Raw genomic sequence first — 25,272 nt, forward strand, 5'->3', positions numbered from 1 at the left:
TCTGATTAAGAAGCCTAGACTAAAGAGTAGCAAGTGTTGCATTATGTTCTTAGCATCATGATTCAATATCTAAAGCACCCTAATCAATGATCACATCTAGAGGTTTAGTTTTTATCATTTGCTTAATCACCATCATCTTGTTTTGTTTGCTTGCTTAGTTCATTAATCATAGCTTGTTTGTTTCTTGTTTTATGCTTTCTTGTTGCTGGTTTCACAAAACTCATCTTTGATTACTTGACTTAAGAACCTATCACATAAACTAGTGCCTAACTACCACACATATGGATTGACACCCCTTATACTACTTTGACAAGGGGATTGATAACCCATCTAAGGCTTTAAAAACCTTAGTTATCAATTGGCGCCGTTGCCGGGGATCGAACCCGGGTCACCCGCGTGACAGGCGGGAATACTTACCACTATACTACAACGACATTAGGACTTTGCCAATTGGAGAGTTCATTCTAGCATTAGGACTTTGGATCTTCTTGAGATCAAGTCATTTTCTTTTGTTTTACTGATTACCTTTCAAGTGCTGTCTTTGTTTTCAGGTGTATGAACACCAGAAGTCAAGCAAGGAGACAAAGAGAAAGAGTTGAGCACATTGAGAGGTTGGGTATGGATCAAGGGCAACAGGCTCATGGTGGTAATGGAAACCACCAGAATCAGGAAGAGCCACCACCTCCACGTCCAAGACAAGTTGTGGGAGCTGGTGATGAGGCCAATGCTCAGGGTCAAAGACATGGGATTCAAGCCCCAACACCTGAAAACGATTTTGAGATCAAATCTGGCCTGATCAACATGGTGCAATCAAACAGGTTCCATGGCTTGGCATTAGAAGACCCATTAGATCACATTGACAACTTTGATAGAGTTTGTGATCTAACTAAGATGAATGGAGTTAGTGAGGACAGTTTCAAGTTGAGGCTATTTCCTTTTTCTCTAGGAGACAAAGCTCATCAGTGGGAAAAGTCTCTACCTCAAGGATCAGTCACAACTTGGGAGCAATGCAAAAGAGCATTTCTAACCAAGTTCTTCTCTTCATCAAGAACAGCAAGGTTAAGAAATGAAATCTCAAGTTTCATTCAGAAGAACCATGAATCGTTTTGTGAGGCTTGGGAAAGATTTAGAGGGTATACCATGCAATGCCCTCACCATGGATTCTCAGATTGTCAGCTGCTAAGTACATTCTACAGAGGTACTTTACCAAAGGTCAGACTTCTCTTGGACACAGCTTCTAATGGTAATTTCATGACCAAGGAAGTCAATGATGCCATGACCCTAGTGGAGAACGTAGCTCAGAGTGATGAGCTTTATGGATCAGACTTTGAAAGGAATTCAAGAGGGGCTGTGAGTGCTGAAGAGGAAAGGACAAGGAAAAACATCAAGTCTCTCAATGAGAAGCTAGACACACTTCTTTTAGCTTCTCATCAGTCAGCCAACTTTGTTAGAGATGTGAATCATGTGTTTCAAGACACATTTCAAAGGGAAGACATCACAGCTGAGGTGAACTTTGTAGGTGGCCAACAAGGTTACCAAAAGGGCTTTACCTACTACAAGAATCCCCCAAACCAGAACTTATATCCTCAAAACACTCAACAACAAGGTTTTGTCTCTCCCCAACAACAAAGTCTCCAACATAACTCAGAGAATAAGGATCAAGAAGTGCAGAACCTGCTCCAGCAAATCCTCAAAGGTCAAGCAAGTGGTGCCATAGACTTCAACAAGAAAATGGCAGAGATTAACAACAAGGTGGACTGCACTTATTCTGATCTTCTAACTCAACTTTCAACCTTGGCTTCCAAAGTCAAGACTCTAGAGAACAACAAGGGCCACTGCAGTTCTCAAGCTCAAAGATCTTTACCAGGGACATCAATTGCACATCAAACAGAATACTGCAATGCAATCCTCTCAAATGATGAGAATCATGCTGCTGTCCAAGAAATTAAGGACCTTCTCCATGGCAATGTCTCAAGTGACAAATGCCTGACAAAAGATGATGAGGACGCCATCATAGATGAGTTTGAGTTCCTGTTCTGTGATCTCAATGAGGACATTGAGAAAGAAGGTGGGGAGACAGCTTGTTTTGATATGAAAAAGAATGATTCTGAGATTGCTGAAGGAAAGGATCAGAGAATGGTTCAAGGAAGGACATCTGATGGAGTCTCTAGCACTGGCTCAACAAGGGTGAAACCCAAATCTATTCCCAAGCTAGGCAATCCAGGAAAGTTCTCCATCTCATGCTCTCTTGGAAATTTGAAAGTGGACAATGCTTTGTGTGATTCTGGATCAAGCATCAGTGTAATGTCTTTAGACATGGTGGAGAGACTAGGGATCAAGAGTCTTAAGCATCACCCCATGTCAATCACCTTTGGAGATTCATCCTCAAAGAAACCATATGGAATCCTTGAAGACTACCCATTGAAAATTGGTGAATGCACAGTTCCAACATTCTAGATCGTAAAAGATAAGCCCATGTTACTCTAGTGTGATCATCTACTACGGTTAAGAAATATCTATAACATTCTGTTGTTGACACAGAGAAAGGACCCCATATGTCAAATGTAGAAGATCAAAGGCATTAGCACTCATGTGATTCTTGGAAACAAAAGGCAAATGTTTTTGTTTTGCGAGTGGACAAATTTCACAATGGAAATGAGTTTTATTGCTTTGTTTGAAACCAAGTACATGAGTGATAGATTCAGTCTTTTGATAAGAGGGATGACCTAATCTATTATGCCACAAACCAGCATCTAGAGTAACATTTGAAACAAAAGCAGCTTGAACATTCTTATTAATTGTTGATGCATCCAGGATATAGAGATTAGAGATGACTTCACCCTGGCCAATCATCAACCCCCTGATATGATCCTGTATCACACAATTATTTTGATCAAATGTCACTCTGAAACCCAAGTCTTTGGTTAGCTGACTGATACTTAGGAGATTAAGTCTGAAATCTGGGATGAACAAAACATTCTGCAATACTAGATGATCGTTCAATCTGACTATACCAGAACCATTAACGTTAACTCCTAGTCCAGTTGGAAGAGTGACTGATCTATTCACCAATTCAGATAAGGATTCAAACATACTTCTATCATGACATACGTGATGTGTTGCTCCACTATCAATAATCCATGACTTACTAGTCAAAGCATTTCCAGTTGCTCTCATAATCCCAATAAAATGTAATTCAGAAGATGAGATAGTCATACCCGGAAGAGCAGTAATGGTAGCACCAGATGTTGATGCTTCGGCGTTGATATATTGACTGAGATGAGTGTTGAAGTAAGCAATAACTTCCTGTATCTGATCTTTGGTGAGAGTGTTAATCAAGTCGGGTGGTGATGTTGCTTGATCATTTAAGGTCAATTGTGCAACAACTGGCTTCGTTTTGTCTGTTGAAGGCTTTTGCTTGTGCTTGAAACCCGGAGGATACCCGTGTATCTTGTAACATTTGTCCACAGTATGGCCATTATAACCGCAATGAGAGCAGATTGGACGGTTTGGCTTTGGGACAGATTGAGCTGCATTAATAGATGCTTGAGGTATATCAGGTGCAGAGATAGCAAAAGCAGATGCATTCTGAACCGAAGTGATGTTGCGTTGACTATGATCCTGATCCAAGAGATTATAGATCTCTGAAAGCTCCGGAACATGCTTTTTCATGATGATCTGGCTTCTAATGACGGCATATGAGTCATTCAAGCCGGCCAGAAATTTGATCACTTTGGCGTGTTCTGCTTTGGTATCAATGGCTTTGCAACATTGACATTTGTGACAAGTATCAACACATGTAGCTCCATCCAGCTCATCCCACAGAGTCTTCAAAGTGGTATAGTATGATCCAAGATCCATAGATCCTTGTTGAAGAGACCATATTTGTTGAGACAACTGGTAAGAGCGTGGTAAATTTGTGATATGGAATCTTGTTAGCAAATCTTTCCATATCTCCGAAGCATCATTGAAGCGAAGAATGCTTTTGTAGATTGTTTGGAGACTGAGTTCAACAACCAAGATTTCACCATCGAGTTGCATCTAGACCAGATCCTAAAGTTCCGATGAGACTCATTTGGGCGTACAATAGATCCATCAATGAATGCCGTTTTATTCTTAGCATCTAAGGCGATAGACATTGCAATGCTCTAATTATCGTAATCCGTACCATCGAGAACTTCAGAGATGAGAGAGATACCAGGATTATCACCGTTCGTCAGATAGAATGGGGAATGAATACTATCGAACGATTCAGGCGGTGATTCTGGAGAATTTGGGGATGAATCTTCAGGAATGGAAGATCTGCGATTAGATGAGCTGCCACGAACAACGCGACGCATAGATCGACGAGCAACCATTTTAATGGATTCGAAGCTCGGATGAAGGAGAAAGTTAACGATTCTCAAGAAATGATTAATCGGGAGAATCTCCGAGTTAATCTAGGTCAAAGAAGAGAAGCGGAAGAATGAAAGAGAGGGGAATCGATTGAGATTTCGAGCTCAAAAGCTCTGATACCATGTTAGTAGAATCGCATCAAGAGCAAGACGAAGAAGAAAGAATCTGTTGTATTGATGTGAAATGTCTGTTACAATCAGTTTAATATGTATCTCTATGATCCGGTATAGTCCAGTTTACATCAAGCCTAATACAAATCAATTACAATCTGGTTTACACCCTAATAGAGAGAAAAATGGTTGAAGGCAGTCTTATCAGTAACAGTAGAATCAGACTGTAAAAGAGTTGTGGGATCAAATCAGGCGGGCAACAGTCACAATGAATCTGTAAAGTTGAGGTGAATTTGTGGCCATGGTTTAATCCTCAACATTCACAGTGACCTTAATGTATGTGTTAATTGCTCAATTGGCTGCAAGAGTTGACTAATTAGATTATTAGTCATAAGTAATTGGCAACAAGGATAGTAATCATATATCAGTAATTTGAATTCTATAACTTATCTAATTGATTTCTTATTACTAGATTCCTTTAATGAAACAGTCTATATTCCCTAGAGAATTCTCTGATGTCCAACATTTGTATCCTGATTTATTATTGTGTTTTATTTGCTTTGCTTTCTTGTTTTCAATCATTCTCCAGCCACTCTAATACTCTTGTCTTAGCTTTATTCACATGTTTGAAATGCAGACTCTCAATTCACAGTAGATTTGACTCCTAAGTACAACAATATACACCACTATGCAGTATTTTTCGGGTTATAACTTACACCCCATCAATTGGAAAATGGCATTCTTAGACTAGTTCCATAAATGTAGTATCATTATAATCGTGCATCTAAACCTACTGAGATGGGATGATCGTATATCCACTAAGTAAATTCCAATTTATTTATTAATGCATTCAAAAAAGTCAAAATTTTAAAAGACATAATGTTAGGTTTTCAATCTTTATAAACCACTACAGCATGTCAGTTTCTAATTAATAAGAACATAAACGGAAGCGTACCTTTTGGATCTATGATTTATGCTCTGAATTTGGCAATGGTTTTTCCACAACAAACCCTGAATGGCTAGAGATCTCTGTTGATGGGATGCAAAGAGTTTCTGTATTTCTCGTTAGCGTTGTCACGGGGACCATAACCTCTCTGTTTATATATAAAAATAATTTCTAATTCGACCCGTCATCAAATTAGAAATTACTGAATGTATCCTCATATTAATTTTTTATAACACTTATATCCCTTAGTCTTTTGTTTATACCAAAATGACCACATAAGTTTTGACTACTTTAAATAATGACTTAACACATTGATTATACATGTGTGACCCCAAATAATTCTTACACATAATCTTAACCCCAAGTGCAAGGTTTCAAAACGTGGTAGTTCTAGGCTCGAATCTACAATGAAGCAGATGCAAATCTCACTTAGTATACAGGGACCAGTCTAAGATAATTAGCAAATAAGGGAATTGGTTTGTGGTAACTTCTGACAACGTATATGCAGAATGAAAAAGGGAGCAAACATGAACAAGGAAAAAAAAGAGGAAAAGAAACAAAAGATGCAAGCAATGTAGTAACTGGATACATATACAAACAATATAAAAACAATAATGATACGTTTGGCAAATGGATAAGGCAATGTATAAAAGATATGACTTCATGGTGGCTAATTGATGCTAAAAATCGAAAGAAAATTCATTTCCTAAGACAGAGACTTTAAACAAAGACTAACTCATTTCTATGAAATTAGTTACATGTTAGTCAATCGATTAATCTAAACTTCAGCTTACAGTTCCAAGACACAAAGAAGCATTACAAGCAACGGAATGGACAATGGGTATGACAATGTTACGTGTAAATCGGATCCAAATCCACCCATGAAGAGGAGAAGGTGACACAAGCCTTCTTTTGCTAAACTTTTGAAATACACATCAAAGATCCAGTCCAAATAATGACTGTTGGAGGTGGGCTTAGCACCCCCTGATTAGCTAGGTCCATTTTGGATATCAAGGCCCAATGACCAAGTCAAACCGAAGTCAAAAAATTCAGTTAGCATGGCTCCGCCTAATTATCATCATCACAACGCTGATCTACAGGGGACGGGACCGAGTAGAAGCTGACACGTGTAGAAGCAGTTCGCCAACAGTGACTTATCTGTGCGGATAGCTCGGCGACGAGCTCATCATCATTCTCTGTGGAGTTGTTGAACGTGCGGCTCGAGACAACATACCTGCGGGATGCGTTGAAGCTGCCATGTCACCCCGGTTTGGTGGGAACCTGCTTCTCAACCTTCGCTATAAATACTTCCCATGGATCATTTATGGAGGGGATCCAAAATTTATTACATTCTCTCTCTTCTTGTAACTCTCTCTCTCTCTCTCTAAAACTGAGCTTATTGTAACCCAGTGTTTAGAACACCGAACTGAATTCTCCCAAAACTTAGTTCAAAATTTTAAACGTCTTTTTCATCAATACACAAGATACGGTCCCGACCTGCCTTCTATTCCTTGTCCAAATCAAATCTCTCTTATACTACGGAAATCTCGTCCCATTTTGATTCTTATCATCTTAATCATCACATAAACCTACTTAGTGATCTCTTGGATCAACAATGACATGATCAACAACATCAAAGAGAAACCAATGGATCCACTGAATGCAAGTATAATCTAAAATGTAAAGCCCACATGCCCAATATGAATCAGCACAGCTTCGAGAAACCTTGGCATGTCTTTGTCAATCTCTCGAGAGTTCAGAACAGTGGAGACCCAATGAAAACGATTCCATACAAGCCTACGAATCTGCAAGCATTCTGATGGTTCTATAAGGACATATATGCATCTTTTCAAGAATTCTGGCCCAACCATGAAGATTTAGGTCAAGCTTCAAGTTGTTCCATAATCTTTGACCTATCAGAGACACAAGTAGAACCAGGACCCAACCCAGAATGGTTCATAGCTGACCACATTCGAGTTTACAATCCGAATGATCCAAAAAACTATTCAAATGTGGAACTTTCCTTATCCGGATGACCAATAAAGGGACGGAGAGCTTGGTTCATGACTCTCATAAAATTGCCGGGTGCATTAGAGACGCCAAAAGGCATCACCAACAACTCAAACAAACCTTCCCTCGTATTGAAAGTCGTCTTTCACTCATCTCCCGGATGGATTCGTATTTGGTGATATCTACTCTTTAAGTCCAACTTAGAGAATATGGACGCACTGTCAATCTGATCCAAAAGATTGTCCAGACGAGGTATAGGGAACCGGTAACGAATGGTGACTTTGTTGATAGCTCTACTATCGACACATATACGTACAAGCCGTCCTTTTTCAGAATAAGCAATGCTGGAACCGCACATGGACTCAGACTTTCACGCAAATAACCCTTAGCCAAAAGGTCCTCTTCCTGTCGTCGAAGCTCATCGTGCTCCTGTGGACTCATTCTGTAATGGGGGCAGTTTGGAAGGACATCATTCGAAACTAAATTGATGCCATGTTGAATATGTCTCAATGATGGTAACCTTGTAGGCAACTCGTCTGGAAAAACATCTTGGAATTCTTCTAAAAGATCATGAAAAACCTCCGGAATGTCCCTTGAAAAAGGTGAGACCATCAGTTTAAGAACCAAGACATAGGAGACTTCTGCCGTATGGAGAGCTTCAACCAGAGCTGCTTTCGATGTGAGGAATGACACACTATTCATCTGTGGTGGAACTACTGGTGGTGCGTCACTGCCAGAGTTGGTAACTGAATCCGTGAGTTCTTGTGATGGCAAGAGAACAATTTTCTTTCCTTCAAACGTGAAGCTATGCGTGTTAGCCAGTGTCGAATCTACTTGCATTAAGGTGGTGACAAGTGCACCCACTCAAAATCTTATAACCAATGTTATTCTTTTAAGATCCAAACTATCGACCCCATGCTAAAAAAAATTTTTTGCCCCATCAAGTTTTTCAGTTTCAAACTATTGCCCAAAATAAAATTCTAACAGGTCCACTTCTATGAAATGCATTAATATTAAATTACTTTCACTAAGCATTTAAAGACATTTAAACTTAATAAATTAATTTTATTTCCTAATGTAATAGTCTCAATTTCTTTAATAGTTTCATCTAAATTTTCGGTCTTATTCATCTGTTTTTTCTTTATAATAAGGATTAAAGTTTTTAGATATCTATATATAGTTTGACAGCATTTTTAGATAGGGATTTTATATGGTATTTAATATTTTTATATATTAAATGTTTAATATTGAAATTTTTGCCCCCAGTCCCAAAATTTTCTACATCCGCCCCTGGTGTTAGCGAATCCATCATGCATTGTCCTTCGATCATATTTCCATGGCTGACCGAGGAGGAGGTGACAGGCATCCATTGGTATGACATCTCAAACATATAAGATCTTTGTAAGTTGAACAAATAGAAAAGGGGACACAAGTCACTTGGAGACGCACAGCTCCATCGTTGTGTTGAGCCACACAAGTTTGTATGGTGTGGGGTCTGGTTCCGTGAACAAAGCCAACTTGGAGACAGCCTCTTTCGATATGACATTAGTGCAACTTCCCGAATCAATCACCAAACGGCAAACTTTCCCGCAAATAATACAAGAGGATTTAAAAATGTTAGTGCGCAACCATGATTCACTAATTCCCAGGGCTGAGATAGTTGAGTTGAAGCATGAGTGATGGACCAGTATTGATGCGATTGTAAACGGGGTTTGTTGTTTTTGTTTTACTAAGTTTCAAGTTTTAAATTTATAACCCCTAAATGTCTGCAAGTGCACAGATGTGCATTGTAGTACTTAGTGTATCGATCCACAGAGACTTAGTTGTTTCAGTACGAATTCACGGCAATACTTAAATCAAACTAGAACTAAAAAGTGGGTTTTGGTTGTCACTAAATCTAAACTAGAAAGCAAAGCATGTAACAGAAATTGAAAAACGAAAGCAAGTAAAGCAAGTAAAAAGCGATTAAACAAGGCGAATGGAAGCAAGGAAAATCGAATGAAAAGCAAATAAAATCGAAGGCTGTAAGCAATGAAAAACTAACGCTGGGCTCAGGGTATTCGCAGGGATTCATGGACTAGGCTATGTCGATTTTAAACAAATGATAAAGGTAATCAACTACGTATGTTCTAGAACTCGAGGTACAGAAGTATGAATAGCTTACTTTGGCAGCACTAAACAACTATCTCTCGCAACCCGGATCAGTAGGTTTCCACTCTGATCTTGGAAGAGAGTAGATGCAATAGCAGAAAAAGACTCATTAAAATTCACAACTCAACTATAGGTAGGTTTCCACTCCTATAAAATCATTGGTCGTTTCACCCTAGTTCAGACAATCAATGAAATCTTTCGCAACATATCACATCAGATCGGCTTCTAAGTGGCCAGCAAAGAATCACGCAGTAAAATCAAAGGCAAACGAAGAACATCTAGAAGATTAATAATCCTAAATATATCGATTCATAAGCAAAGACACACGAAATTCCCTTTGATAAATCCTTTTAAACCCAACTGGGTAACTACTAGAACATATTGTAACAAAGCATCATAGAGTATTAAAAGTTGCAGGAAATTAAAGAAAACACGGAAGAAGAACGAAAAACAGAGTCGCAGATGGAGGCGCGATGATGCTCTCCTAGATGGCTCCTCCTTCAAAGGCGGCGGCTCCTAGGGTTTGTGAAGCTCACACACAAACTCTCTCTCTCTTTCTGTCTAAATTTTCGGTATCTATTCGTCTCCTCTTTAGAATGACCTAAAGAGGGTATTTATAGCTTTTGGAGTTGTCCTGGACACTTAGGGTTTCGTTATTCTGGGCGTCTGGAAAGTGAACGTTGTCTGGCCGCAGTTGTGATGGTCCCACCCGCGGGGAATAGGTGTTGGCCGCGGTCCCGGCTCGTGGCTCTTTTCTGGAACTGCATTTTCTGTCATTCTTGCATCGGGAGTATCTGAAAATCTAACCGTTGGATTGTCTCCAAACCAAGTGCATTAGAAATATGGTTGGATCCTATATGTTGTCTCAAATTTTGGGGGTGATCAGACGGTGAGAAGGTCTTCATCGCTTGTCATACTTCTGATGGTCTGTATTTATCCAAAATTGCTCATTTGTTCCAAATTGCATATCTTTTACCCAAGTTTCCTGAAAATTCTTTTGAAACTCGAAAACATTGAAAACACTTTAAAAACCATTAAACAGATTTAAAACACCTGCATAAGACATAATTATGATCCATAAAAGTGGTCAAAATACGGTGTTATCAACTCCCCCAGACTTACCTTTTTGTTTGTCCTCAAACAAACTTAGATCAAGTCAGGAAAGAATTTTAAAAATCGCAGGAACTAAACAATATCTCAGTGACCATCCTTCTAAACCATAACTTATCGTGGAACATCTATTGGATCTAGTTTAGAAGATTCTCACCAAAATACAAGAAAACTAGTCCGTTAATCCGTCATGCGAAAATCTACACACTTAGATCTAACTTCCAGTCAACTAGCTCTCTACATTCATGAAGTGTAGTAGTGAATTCTCATCAAAGACATTATTCAGGGTAGACAGCATTTGGTATTAAAGGTTGTTTAAGTGGTGGAGCTTAGGTGTTTAGGGTTACCTGAAAAATCTGGAGGATGCAAGATATTATGCAAAACCAGAAAGACCTGTTGGTGACCGCAAATTTTCAGTCACTTCTCCTTTGCCAAATATTGTTGCATAATCTTCCTCTTTTGTTGTAAACAGCTGTTCCCCCAGACTTAGATCTTTTTCGGGAATCAGAAAGATAATCTCCAAAACTCCATATAAATTCAAATCAAGTTGCCTCAGGGTTAGAATTCGATCCTCCTAGACTCTCTAAGGTTTTTTAAATTTCCCCTTTTTCGGATTTTTTTTTTTTTTTTTTGAAAAGAGGAAACAACCTTTTATAAAGGGAGAGTCGAAGGGGCGAAATTGCACCAAGATTTTGAAGTTTTTCCAAAGCAAACTGAGTTTTCTCCTTTTGTTGAATCATTCCGGTAATATCGCAGGTCTCTGTTCAGTGACTGAAAACCGCGTTGATCCTCTTTCTCTCCGACGTTTTTGCACATATCTGCATATAGAACAATGAAAAACAAGAGTACATGTGGTTGAAAGAGGTTATGTTCGGTGGGGAACTAGCTAAAGATAAACTAGCCATTCAGGATCAACAAAGAGTGGTAAAAGGATAAAGGAGTCCTGAATGTATGATTCGTTTCCCTGATCTAATTCTTCAGTGAGAAAATTAAGTCAAAATTAAGTCTAGATAAAATGAGCTAGTATATCCTGTTAGAAAGAATTTACATGAATATAAGTCCTCTGGTGGGGGTTCGTAATGCAAGTATTCTAGCTACCGCCTAGTCTAGACCTAAATCACAAAAAAGAGCAAAAAACGAAGAAATAGCGTAGAAGCACACTGGTCTAAATCATCATAGTATTGTTTACTGTGTTCCTGGTTTAAAAACTTTTTGAAAAACATTTTGAAAAATTTTATGAAAAAGTTGCCGGAAAAAAATTTTATGTAAAACAATTTGAAAAACTTGTTGAAAAATTTTATGTGTCCAAAACAAACTCAAAACAATTCAAATTTCGTTAGTAACGGATGAACATCCTCCCACAGACTTATTTCACACTGTCCTCAGTGTGATAAATCTTGGAAAGAATGGTAGAAAATAGAAAAGTTGAAATGTTTAAGTGAACTTATCGTGCTGGAGAGTGCTGCTCGTCTTTTGTATTTATTCTTCCTTATTAAAAACCTGAAATTAAATGAAACAAAAACAAAGAAATGGAAATAGAAAATAAATGTCAAAAGGGAAATAAATAAAATACCAAGTGGGTTGCCTCCCACTAAGCGTTTGTTTCAAGTCGTTAGCTTGACATTGTTGCTCGATTAGACTTAACCGGGGTCGTGACACTCCTTGATCTCATCATTGGCCGATGATGGATCAATCAAAAACATCACTTTTCTCTCTCGTCGTCTCTTTCTTCAGCCAGATATGGCTTGACACGTTGTCCATTCATTGTGAATGAGTTTCCGGTTTTGTCCCATAGGACAATGACTCCGTATGGTTTGACTTCCTTTATCGTGAAGGGTCCGGACCATCTTGAACGTAATTTTCCTGGAAAAAGCTTAAGACGAGAATTGAAAAGAAGAATCTTATCGTTAGGAGCAAAAGTTCTATGAATAATCTTCTTATCATGATATACTTTAGTCTTCTCCTTGTAGATCTTTGAGTTTTCGTAAGCATTGTGTTGGATTTCTTCTAACTCGTGAAGTTGAAGTATTCTTCTTTCTCAAGGTGTTTTTGTGTTCATGCTCCTCTCCTTGATAGTCCATTGCGCTTCATACTCGAGTTCTACTGGAAGATGGCATGTTTTTCCGTAAACTAGGTTGAATGGTGTTGTTGCTAATGGTGTCTTGAATGCTGTTCAATATGCCCATAATGCATCGTCAAGCTTGGTAGACCAATCCTTGCGATGAACTGCAGTTGTTTTCTGCAAAATCGACTTGATTTCTCTATTTGAGATTTTGACTTGACCACTAGTTTAGAGATGGTATGGAGAAGCAACTTTATGTGTAACTCCATACTTTCTAAGAAGATTTTCGAAAACTCTGTTGATGAAATGTTACCCTCCGTCGCTTATCACAATTCTAGCGACTCCAAAACGCAGGAATATGACAGATTTAAACAGCTTCATAACAACTTTTGCATCGTTGGTTGGGCTAGCGACTGCTTCAACCCACTTAGAGACGTAGTCTACTGCTACTAAGATGTATTGGTTTCCAAAAGAAGTAGGAAATGGTCCCATAAAATCTATTCCCCAGACATCAAAAATTTTGACTTCGAGAATAAAATTTTGAGGCATCTCATTCCTTTTGCTTATGTTACCCATCGTTTGGCATTTATCGCATCGCGATATACAGGATTGAGTATCTTTGAACAAAGTAGGCCACCAGAAACCTGCTTGTAAGATCTTTGAAGCAGTTTTGAAGTTTGTGAAATGTCCTGCGTAAGACGAGCTATGGCATCCGAATAAAATTTCTTCCATCTCATCTTCAGCCACGCATCTTCGAAATAACCCATCAGCACATCTCTTGTAGAGATAGGGTTCATCCCAAAAATAATGTCTTACGTCCTTCAGAAACTTTTTCTTCCTATAACCGAAAAATTGTGGTGGTTCTACATCAGCTGCTAGGTAATTCGCTATGTGCCTAAACCATGGGGTGTTGAAAGCATCTGATCATCGCATGAGCTACCTTGGTGGTGCGGTATTGGCATTGGTGGGGGTTGTATCTATTGCATATATGTTTTCTTCTGGCAAACTATCATTTAAAGGCAATCTTTCTTCAACTCGAATTTGTGAAAGATGGTCTGCAACTCCATTATCTGCTCCTTTTCGATCTCGAATTTCGATAACGAATTCTTGCAGCAGGAGGATCCATCTTATCAATCTCGGTTTAGTGTCTTTCTTAGACATTAAATACTTGATTGAAGCATGATCAGTATGAACTATAACCTTAGACCTACGAGATAAGAACGGAATTTCTCAAATGCAAATATGACATCTAGAAGTTCTTTCTCTGTTGTAGCATAATTGCATTGAGCTTCATGTAGAGTTCTGCTTGCGTAGTAGATTACGTGCAGTTTCTTATCTTTTCGTTGGCCAAGCACTGCTCTGACTGCATAGTCACTTGCATCGCACATGATTTCGAATGGGAGTTCCCAATCCGGTGCTTGCATGACTTGAGCGGACACAAGGGCTTCTTTGATCTTATGAAACGCGGCTAAGCACTCGTCATCGAACTCAAAGTTCGTTTCCTTGCAAATCAAACACGTAAGAGGTCTAGCTATTTGATAAAAAACTTTTATGAAGCGTCTAAGGAATCCTGCGTGTCCTAAGAAACTATGAATTCCTTTTACGTTTGTGGGTGGTTGTAGGCTTGTCTTGACTTCGATTTTAGTTTTGTCAACTTCAATTCCTTTTCCTGAAATCCTGTGCCCAAGCACGATTCCGTCTCGTACCATGAAGTGACATTTTCCCCAATTTAATACTAAGTGCTTATCTTCACATCTTTGCAGAACTCTAACAAGGTTTGCTAGGCATTTTTCAAAAGAAGATCCATAGACGGAGAAATCGTCCATGAATACTTCCATGAAATCTTCAATAAAGTCTGTGAAGATCGACATAATGCACCACTGGAAGGTAGCAGATGCATTACACAATCCAAAAAGCATACGTCGGTAAGCAAAAGTGTCATATGGACAAGTGAATGTCGTTTTTTCTTGATCCTTCGGTCGAATAGGAATTTGGAAAAATCCGGAGTATCCATCAAGGAAGCAATAGTAGGGGTGATTAGCTAACATTTCTAGCATTTGATCTATGAAGAGAAGTGGAAAATGATCTTTCCTAGTTGCTGCGTTCAGTTTCCGGTAATCGATGCACATACGATGTCTAGTGACTGTTCTTGTAGTGATCATCTCATCTTTATCGTTTTTAATTACAGTGACTCCTCCTTTCTTTGGGACAACATGAACTGGGCTAACCCAAGTGCTATCTGAGATAGGGAAGATTATTCCAGCTTCTAAAAGCTTCATAATCTCCTTCTTGACAACATTCATGAGATTAGGGTTCAGTCTCCTTTGGCTTTCGATTGAGTTTTTAGCATTATCCTCTAGATTAATCTTGTGCAAACAAAGATCTAGAGAAATTTCAGGTATGTCATCAAGTGAATATCCTAAGGCTTTTCTATGCTTTCTCAGCTCAGTCAACAGCACTGTGGTTTCTTCTTTCGTCAAACCAGAATTTATAATGACAGGATATGTTGAATTTGGTCCAAGGAGAGCGTACTTAAGTCCGACGGGAAGAGGTTTAAGCTCGACTTTAGGGGCTTTAAACTCGCTCTAAAGATCATTAATTGTTGCGGCAGTGTCTTTAGGAGGTGTAGGACTGTTTGTTTGGTCCTTAAAGTTTAGATAGTTCATAGGATTCCTATAAGTTTTGGACTTATCAAGCATACGTGCGCACTCACTTGAAATTTCTTCAAGAAAATTGTGTTTGTCTTTTGCGGGTGAAAGCGTGACACTTAAAGGATCGTCGAGAAGTAGATCTTCATAGATTTCCTCAATAATTCCATCTAACTCATCCATCCAGCAAATTTTGCCATCCAAAGTCGGTTTATCGAAAATTTTGTTCATGTCAAATTGCATAACTAGACTGGCTAGATGAAGGTCAGTTTTTCCTTCCGGGACATTGATTATGGCTCCGGCTGTAGATAGGAATGGTCGCCCAAGAATAAGTGGATCCTTAGGTTCTCTTTCTAGTTCTAGAACTACGAAATCGGTTGGTATGGAACATTTTTTGATTTCGACAGGAACATCTATTAGGATACCTACAGGTTGTCTAACAGAACGATCAGCTAATACTAAAGAAAGTTTAGTGGGTTGGAAAGTGTGGTGTCCTAAACGTTTTGCTACTCAAAGAGGCATCATGTTTATGTTCGATCCTAAATCAAAGAGAGCACACTCAAAAGCCATATTGTTGATAGTGGATGAAAGTACGAAGCCTCCAGGATCGTTTTTCTTTTCAGGGATTCGGCTTTTCAGGATAGAACTACATTCATGGGTTATCATCATAACGCCTTCTTCAAGAGTTAAAGAATTTGTTAGAATACCCTTCATGTATTTAAAGCAGGAATCATAGCACAAGCTTCTACGAAAGATAATCTCATGTTTAGCTGATCGATTAGCTCTTTCAGCTTAGCTTTTTCTTTCTCCTTCTTCGGGGATCTTAAGGTTTTAGGATATGGTGGTTTAGGTTTGTAGACACGAGTTGGTGGAGGAGGGATCAGGTCTTCTCCGGTGACTTCCCGGGATGTATCTTCTCTTACTTCTTCTCCATCCTTCTCTCCTACCACTTCTTTTTCAATATCTCCAATCGTGACTCTTTCTCTTTCTTTTTCATTTTCCTTACCCTTTTCTTCATCTTCGGGATCTTTAGGAAATTCAGGCTCTTTGTAAGCTAATCAAATCCTAAGTGTGATAGCTTTCACATGGTCGGAGGGATCTGCTTTGCTTGAGCTATCGAAAGAATTTTAACTTGGCTCCTCCTCGGAATTATCTATGTTTTTAGAATTAGTTTTGATATCAGACTAAGGAGAGTAGAAAATTTTTCATTGAAATCTGCATGCATCGTTTTTAGTTCAGATCTAAGATCACTAATTTCTTCAGACCTAGATTTTTCAAGCTCTATAATTTTTTTGTTTAGATTTTCAGCTTCAGAAGAGGGAAAACTAGGATAGGGATTGGAATTAGATTGAACAACCCAGATTGGTTCGGAAGATGGTTTCCCGCGGTCGTATGCCTCGCAACCGTGGCAAAATGGGTCTTGGCCGCGGTCCGGTGAAGCACGACAGTGGTGAAAGCATGGTTTCCCGCGGTCCAAATGAATGGACCCGCGGTGATCAGAAACAAAGGGAAAATCTTGGATTTGATAGACTTCTTCAGTGTTCATCATCTCTTGATCATGAGAATCCATTGGGTTGTCCCAACCTTCAAAGTTCCATGTATTGTGTGCCTTATTTGGTTGTTGCAATCCAAGTTGACTCATTATGTGATGGAGACACTTCATAACTTCCGAGATATCTTTTTTCTTCTCAGGAAGTGCAGAATTTCCAAAAGTTGCTTGATTACGGATGCTGTTTGAGAGATTGTTGATGAAAATACGAGCATCCTCTACAGATCTCGTTGAGAAGTCTCCATTACTTGCTGTGTCGAAAGAGTGTTGTAGCTCTGGAGTTATGCCTCGATAGAAGATACCCATCAGGTATTCGTCGGTATATACATGATGTGGACAATCTCTTTGGTATTCCTTAAATCTTTCCCAAGTATCTAAAAGATCTTCATCTTCTTTTTGTTTAAAATTTCTTATCTTGTTCCTTAAGAGATTGGAACGATTTCTAGTATAAAAACAATTTAGGAAATCCTTTCTACACGCTTTCCACATTTTTAGTGAAGCAGGTTCTAAAGATTTTAGCCACTTGCTGGCATTGTCTCTCAAAGAGAATGGAAAAAGACTACACTTGTGGTAATCCCCATTTACTGTAATGGTTGCACATAATTCTTCGAACGTCTCGATATGGTCCATCGGGTGTTCGGATGAATAACCATAGAATTGATTTTGTTGAACTGAATGGATATAGGGTACCTTAATTTTGGCTTTGCCATCCTCTGGTAAGGCTGGTTGAATAGCCCTTCGATCTCCCATGAATTTTTCGAGTGAATCAAAACTTCCAATCAGTTCATCATCATCTTCATGTTTTGCCGATCCGATTAGCTCATTGTCATCATAGATTGGTTCTTCAAACTCATCATCAGTCAGGTCATCGTCACTTGGATCACCATCCACACGATATGGTGGATCACCAAGAGTCCCAGGAACGTGGTCCCGGTCTCTCATTATTGAGAAACCTGAAAAATTCAAAAGAAAAAGTAAAAGTAAACAAGTGTTCTAATGGATTTAAGCTGGGATTTGCAATGAAACAAATCAAAGTCCCCAGAAACTGCACCAAAAACTTGGTTTGTTGTTTTCGTTTTAGTAAGCTTCAGGTTTTAAATTTATAACCCCTAAAAGTCTGCAAGTGCACAGATGTGCGCTGTAGTACTTAGGGTATCGATCCACAGAGATTTAGTTGTTTCAGTACGAATTCACGTCAATGCTTAAATCAAACTAGAACTAAATAGGTTTGGGTTTTGGTTTTGGGTTTTGGTTGTCACTAAATCTAAATTAGAAAGCAAAGCAAGTAAAAGCAATTGAAAAAAGAAAGCAAGTAAAGCAAGTAAAAAGTGCTTAAACAAGGCGAATAAGCAAGGAAAATCGAATGAAAAGCAAATAAAATCGAAGGTTGTAAGCCAAAACAAACGCTGGGCTCAAGGGTATTCGCAGGGATTCATGGACTAGGCTATGTCAATTTTAAACAAATGATAAAGGTAATCAACTACGTATATTCTAGAACTTGAGGCACAAAATTATGAATAGTCGCAGCACTAAACAACAATCTCTCGCAACCCTGATCAATAGGTTTCCACTCTGATCCTGGAAGGGAGTAGATGCAATAGCAGAACAAGACTCATCAACATTCACAACTATACTATAGGTAGGTTTCCACTCCTATAAAATCATTGTTCGTTTCACCCTAGTTAAGACAATCAATGAAAGCTTTCAAAACATATCATATCAGATCGGCTTCTAAGTCTCCAGCAAAGAATCACGCAGTAAAATTAAAGGCAAACGAAGAACATCTAGAAGATTAATAATCCTAAATATATCGATTCATAAGCAAAGACACACGAAATTCCCTTTGAAAAATCCCTTTAAACCCAACTGGATAACTTCTCAAACATATTGTAACAAAGCATCACACAGTATTGAATGTTGCAGGAAATTAAAGAAGAAAAACGAAGAACAGAGTCGCAGATGGAGGCACAATGATGCTCTCCTCGACGGCTCCTCCTTCAAAGGCGGCGTCTCATAGGGTTTGTGAAGCTCACACACGAACTCTCTCTCTCTTTTTGTCTAAATTTTTGGTCTCTATTCGTCTCCTCTTTAGAATGACCTAAAGAGGGTAGTTATAGCTTCTGGAGTGGTCATGGACACTTAGGGCTTCAAAAATAACGAAAGGAATTGATCTGGGCTTTAATTAAGTTGTCTGGAAAGTGAATTTCTGGCCGCGGTCGTGATGGTCCCACCCGCAGGGGAATAGGTGTTGGTCGCGGTCCCGGCTCGTGGCTCTCTTCCGAAACTGTATTTTCTGTCATTCTGATGTGGACACGAAGACTGACGGTGACCTTGCTCTCCACAACAAAAACACTTGAAAGTGGCAGGTCGAGTCGTCTTTGCAGCTGCTACACTGTCAACAACGTCTAGAGCTTTCGGTTGATCTCTTTGTCAAATCGCAGGCGACTCTTGTGATGGTCTCAATCATGCATGTGATGCCGCTGAAGACCAAGATGACGAATGGGACTGCTGCTGTTCAATCAACAATGCTCGCTGGTGGGCTTCGAAAACGGTTCGCGGATCGAATTGCAGCAATGAGTTCTGGATCTGTAGTCGCAGTCCTCCAATAAACCGTGAAAACAGTTGTTCCTCTGTCTCCGTAAGCGTATTATGATTTAACAAAGAAAAACATTCATTGGCGTAATCATCAACTGATTTAGTTCCTTGACGCAGATTTTGAAGCTATGTATACTTGTTCGAGCATAGTTATACGGCAAGAAAGCTCGGTGCATCAATTTCTTCATCTTTTCCCAAGACACCACACGATCTTTACCAGATCTCTCACGGGATTCTTTTGTCTGTTGCCATCAAGCTGAAGCTCTTCCTCGGATAGCATCAGAAATTCTTTGAACATGAGGAGCTCTTCCGTGGCACTGATCGAATCGAGGAATTCCTCAGGTTGCAATCCACCGGTAAACTTGGGAAGGTCCAATTGAACCTGGATTGCCATCGTCGATTGTCTCCCCTTGGAGCTAACATGACATCACGTTGTTGTTGTTCCTGGTTCCTTGCGAACGGATTGTTATGGAAGACGTCTTCTCCTTCCTCGTCATCCTACTCAAGACTTGTTTTTCAAGTCGTGGTACTCCTTGAGCTTGTTGTTGCGCCTGCATCATTGTACGCACCACGATTTCCAACGAAGTTTGTAACGTGTCTCGCAAATCACACTGAAATTCGGCCATGATGTCTCTAAACGCGTCATTATGCTCCTCTAGTTGTTGCTGAAGATTGTTCTTGGGCGGCATGATTAGGATCAGTTTGTCTCTGATATCAACTGTTGCAGCGGGATAAACTAGGGCTCGTCGAAGATCGATGGATTTCGATAAACACTAGTTGCTTGGAGTTTACGCTTTCTTCTTGAGAGAACAATAAACTCAAAGACTTAGAATTCTGAGAAGTATTCTCTTTATTAATTAAAAAAAAACCAACAAACTATGAAGCTATGTCTAAGCTATTAATACAACTTAGATGATAAATAAAACCCTAATTCAATGTCGGTAAAGCAACTAAAAAAAAGAAACAAGAAAACAATTCAAAAGCCCGATGTTTAATAAAAACCCAAAAAACTACTAAGTTAACTGAAAGCCCATGTAATTGTGACGCTGCATCAGATATCTTACTGCATATAGAGGCTCTCTGCCTCTCCATATCCAAAGCCAAATCGAGTAATTGATGTTAAATGGGTGTAATTTTTTTTTTCTATTCAGACTAGATGGATTGGAGACCATCCCCATGGTCCAAATATTCCAAGACGTAACCCACTTCATGTCGAAGATGTCTAGATATAAAAAACCTCACATTTTTGTTACTTGGCCAAAAATCAAGCAATAAAGATTATATCAATCAACTTATTTGTGTTAGTAATTATATATATGCTCACTCATTTTCTTTGTAACACTCACCATTGAATTGACAAAACAAACAGAGTTTTTTCTTTAAAATTTAGGCTTTGTCTTTGTTTATCAAAGTTATGTGGATTTTTTTGCTTAGTAAACATTTGAATCTATATCTCTTGTATGGATTCATTGAGGATAGGTTTTTGATCTTATCACAAGGGTTCTCACACCCTTGATTAGCAATCCTTAATCCATTATTCACTTCCATCATTAGATTACACAAGAGAGAGGGAAAAGTCAGCCTGTGTAATCTCCATCATTATGCTGCCTAACTTCTTGCAGATCTGAAGCGTTTGAATCCGAGTGAGCTCCTCCTTGAATCTTATATCACAATAGATAAAGAATTATTCCACAGTTGGTTACTGATGCTAGAAGTGGCAAGGAAACTCATTTCCAAGACAAAGACTTAAAACAAAAACTAACTTATTTCCATGAAATCATCAATCACTTGTTAGTAAATCGGTTAAACTCTGTTTCCACTTGCAACTGAGATGCTAACAAGCATTCCAATCAATTCCTATAAACCTATAAATCACTTCAACCAACGATGGACAACAGATAAATCTATTATATAAAGACTCAGTTGAATCTCACAAGCTTGACACATCAGCATCCAACTTTTTAACACATCAGATTTAAAAAAAATTATAAGAGAATTAAATAATTAAATTGTACTAATTTCATTTTTAATTGAACACAGAAACCAAAAGAGAAGTGCATATTAATTTATGGTTCATAATGAACTGCAAATTAATTTCCATTTTGGAATTTGGAAAGATGGAATCTCAAACAATCTCCAATGCTTTCTAATATCGACTCAAAATTCCATAAGTCAATAAGTAAGATTTTTTATTCTTCGTCTCCTCTTTGATTTATGGGATTTTGAAAGCTGCATTATATTCCTTGTATTGAATTCATTCTGGTTTTGTTTACATAGACATTGATCCATTTTCTTAGTATAAAGGCATATCCACCGATGACAACGCTACTACTGGGACAAAGGGTTGACACTTGAAGTCTCGGGCAGAAATCAACAAAAACAAGGAGGAACACAACACTGTTTGAGCACAAAGAATAAGTACGACAACATGGAGAAGACACTTGGTGAGACGAGGCAGAAAGTAGAGGATAAGATGGTTTTGAAGGGAGGATTCGAAGTAGAGAGTAAGCTCTTATAATTGTTCCCGTTGGGAATTTTCCACTGATTGTTAAGAAAAAACTCATCTCAAAGGAATTTAGCTAATCTCGAACGATTAGGTTCAAGTTATGTTCATTCATTTTTTTTTATTTCCTTTAATCTTGATTGATTAGTCAAAGAATACAAGGACATGAGCTGTATTGTTTAAGCAAATCAACGATAAAGCTTCAAGATCAGCTCTTAAAATTCTAAATTCTAATGAAATGTATTTTGAATTTTGGTTGAAAGTCTCTTACTTTATTAGATGTATGATTTGAAGTTTCAGTTATGATATTAAATATGGGATGGTAGCTATAACTTTTCATCAAGAAGGGAAGTTTGAGGGTGGAGCTTGAGACAAAAGTGCCTTAGATATGTGCAAAAAGTTGATGTCCTTATCCTTTGGTTGCCTAATTGGCTTGTGTCTCATCTGCTCTTTTAGGCTTCTGATCTTCATCTATGATATCCAAGACATGTTTGCAATGGAAGGTAATGCGGAATTTTTTATAAAGGACTTAATTTTTCAAATAAACCTGCAATATGGACTGTGAACATGACGAGTTTATAGGGTTTAATTTCAATACTTGCTCTTTACTTCCAAGTGCACCAAGTCTCTCGACAAAAACCATCTTCTTGACGCTCTTCCTATTTGTAGTGATTAGACATAAGCTGAAGAACCATTAATAAGGCCAGTTGGACATATAGCATTTCAGGTTGCTCAGTTCATCACAAAAATAGAGGTTTCGTAAACTACAATATCATATTTTTTCCACTTTCACTCTCTCTCTGTTTTAATCTTTAACACAAAATATATGCGAAAACATATTTCTGAATAATGGAAATACGTTAAAAATACGATTTGGTGAAGATATTAAATTTGTCTTACAAAAACATATTTTTATCATTAAAATTAACTAAGAAACAAAAAAAAACAGGTTGAAAAAATAATAATGAAGAAATATTTAGTTGGGTGCAAAAATAACAAGTATTACATCTACAAAAAATAATGACTACATTTGTACGAGTTCATATGATATTCATATTACCAAATACAAAAAAATTAGATTAAATTTATAGAAAAATGTCTATTAATAAATTATATTTAAAAAATCACATTTAGTGACTATATTTTTACAAATTTGGATGATATTTATATTATAAAAAAATAGGTTAATTTTGTAAAAAAATATAATTTTATAATATATATTAAATCAAACAAAGCATCTGCGTGTACACACGGATATTCATCTAGTAAATATATAAGAGATGTTTCCATGATTGGTTATTGATGGTAAAACTATAGCAAGAAAACTCATTCCCAAGACAAGGGTTGTTATTTAGGTTGTTCTTAAGAGCATCTCCATTAAAGGATTATGAGAAGTTATTGGCACAGTTACATATGGATCAAGCTTTAAAAAATATTAAAACAGGCCCAAAATTTAACATACGGTCGTTTAGTTAACATACTGAGAGAAGGGGTTTATGGGCAATGTGTCGATATTGTACTGGCCGCGTGTTAATTTTTTATTACTGTTCATTACTTTATATCATTTCCTTACTGTTTATTACTGTTCATTGAACTTAGAAATATTAATAAAAAATTGTTAACATCCCCAAAACACCGTATGACCGCTGGAGATGCTCTAATCCAATATTTGACTAAATCACTCAAATTTATGACTTATGGTTTTTTTTCCATGCTCGAACGTTGTTTGTGAAAATGCATGAATTAACTTTCTTCCTTAACCAATAAGAGTCAATGCTAAGGTGATTACGGAGCTTATTTAATCTAATTGCAATGCTTCTTGATTATTAATTTCAAATGAGAGTTGAGCACTTGGTTTTGTGTAAGCTCCGATCATCAATTTGATCGTTGAATATTACAGGGTTCTAATCGCTCTCTTCTTTTTTTTTTTACCAAGGCGATCTCATTTTTACCAATAAATTGCATATTGTATTAACTAAACTTTCACAAATACAATTGGAAGTATCTATATGGTTATTATCTACGCAGCGTCATGATACCTAAACGCTTTACAAATTAAAAGCTAATTTACTGTCTTATTTGAACCTAAAGATGATTAGGATCGGAAACTTTAGTATAAACATTCTAATTATAAAACCAATGCTCACACACATTTTGATTTTGATGGACAAAAGGAACAAAGTAACCAAAATCAATGTGGTTTGCGTCAGCGGTACAATTACATTACGATGGAAGAGAGAGAGAGAGGGAGTAAAACAGTGGCGATGCATTTAAGACAAAGAGCATCATTGCGAAAGTACGTCATCATTGTCATCCTAACCTCTGTCTTATTTATATTATTTTTAACGATTTTTGTATTACATAAAATTACAAAATTTGACTACGTCTTTCAAATCAGTAGCATCTGATAAATTCTGTGCGTGATGGGATATGAGCGAAAAGCAAACCATTTTCCCTGCTGTGTTCTTTCTTCATTATTGATCTCTCTCTCCATCTTAACTTTTAATTTAGTGCCAGAACTCAAATTTCTCGAAATATTGCATGATACTAATTTATGCTAATTCTTAAACATTAAATATCGTGTTTTGAATAATAAAAGCTATAATCACTGTAAGAACGAATGTAATTTTTTTTTTAAAAAAAAACAAGAATGAATGTATTTCATTTTTTTTTTTGCTGAGATATTCATTAGAAGAGATTGATGAGAAGTAGAATATGAATCATACTACAAAATATAAAAATCTAATTTATAGTGAAACTAATTAAGTTTGTTCATATTTAACGATTATTCATTACAAATGTTAAACTAATGACGCTTTACAACCAAAAAATGCAAATTCAAAATTCCAAGAAAATAAATAGAATTGAGAACATCGATGGAAAAGAGCTAGAGAAGCTATTAAATGAGCGATGATGATCTCTCCATCTCAAATGACATATCCTTAGCCACCTGTCATTTACATATACTATATTATATAAAAATATTGTATAAAAGGCCAAGAAAATTAAATAAAAAGGATTCAATAATAAATAGAATAGGCTCATATCTCAACCACCACTATTCATTTGCCTTTTTGTCGATATTTTTGTCCTTTTCTATTTCGTCTCTTTGGCTTTCTTCTTTTGGGAAACCCTTCTTGCTTAACAGTCTCCTCTCCTCCCCTAACTATTTTAGAGCTTTTGCATTTATTCA

The 25,272-nt window shown here is 37.6% G+C and overlaps 3 non-coding genes across 3 annotated transcripts; 1 reads left to right on the forward strand and 2 right to left on the reverse strand.

Annotated features, from left to right (window-relative positions):
* Nucleotides 1-362: 362 nt before the first annotated feature.
* On the reverse strand, nucleotides 363-434 carry TRNAD-GUC. The gene has a single exon. It is a non-coding gene; the product is annotated as a tRNA-Asp (tRNA).
* Nucleotides 435-1,056: 622 nt separating this feature from the next.
* On the reverse strand, nucleotides 1,057-1,163 carry LOC112087254. The gene has a single exon (XR_002899990.1). It is a non-coding gene; the product is annotated as a small nucleolar RNA R71 (small nucleolar RNA).
* Nucleotides 1,164-17,303: 16,140 nt separating this feature from the next.
* Nucleotides 17,304-17,410, forward strand: LOC112087162. The gene has a single exon (XR_002899928.1). It is a non-coding gene; the product is annotated as a small nucleolar RNA R71 (small nucleolar RNA).
* The last annotated feature ends 7,862 nt before the right edge of the window (nucleotides 17,411-25,272 follow it).

The sequence above is a fragment of the Eutrema salsugineum genome, unplaced genomic scaffold, assembly GCF_000478725.1.
Source record: "Eutrema salsugineum unplaced genomic scaffold, Eutsalg1_0 scaffold_9, whole genome shotgun sequence".
Lineage (NCBI taxonomy): Eukaryota > Viridiplantae > Streptophyta > Magnoliopsida > Brassicales > Brassicaceae > Eutrema > Eutrema salsugineum.